Below are 865 nucleotides of genomic sequence, written 5' to 3' on the forward strand. Positions count from 1 at the left end.
CTCTCTCCTTGGTAACGCCATTTCCGATGTCTATTTTCCTCCTTTTCCTTTCGTTCCTGAGTCCTCTCTTCCCCCTCATCCCATTTATGGTATTATTTTGGCTCGAAAAGGTTTGAGACCACCAAAACTGAGAGATTTCAAAAACCCGATGTTTTGTCTTCCATTCCTGACGGTGTACGACGTGTAAGCAACATCGAAATCTATCCCTGGTGTGTGTAAATGTCTCTGAGATTATTTTCGTGGTGTAGATTAAAGGTTTCAAAGTCGATTTCGTCTGGTTTGGCTTCGCCAGTGTGTCGTCGGTTTCTTCCTCAAAATCTCACATTTTTTCGTTTTCTTCCTTGCAAATGGTTTGGCTGAGGATCGGGGTCTATTGTTGTGGTGACCCCAGAAGTTGTCGAGGCTCGTGGATCGTGTGAGAACGAAAACTCCGACGTTCGCCGAAGTTTTCGGTCTCGCCGACAATCGCGGATTTTTTTTTCTTATCTGATCCGTTACATTATCTACCCCTACAAAGAACTTTCGTCCTCAAAAGTCTCAATCTCCTAGATCAATTCGGGGTATTTTTCTTTTATTTCCTCTTCTTGTTCCCACGTCGCTTCCTCGGTTTGGTGATTTCGCCACAATACTTTGACGAAACCTATGTTTCTATTACGTAAGGCTTTCACTTTTTGAGCTAGGATTTTAATCGGGTTCTCCTGATAACTTAAGCTTTCCCCGATCTCGAGGGGTCGGTAGTCTATCACGTGCGTAGGGTCAGTAATATATTTCCTCAACATGGACACATGGAACACATCGTGTACGCTCGAGAGTGAAGGTGGTGGGCTAGTTTATATGCTACTGACCCTATTCTTTCTAGGATTTT

Source organism: Cucurbita pepo, chromosome 20 (genome assembly GCF_057944985.1).
Source record: "Cucurbita pepo subsp. pepo isolate OVF chromosome 20, ASM5794498v1, whole genome shotgun sequence".
Taxonomy (NCBI): Eukaryota; Viridiplantae; Streptophyta; class Magnoliopsida; order Cucurbitales; family Cucurbitaceae; genus Cucurbita; species Cucurbita pepo.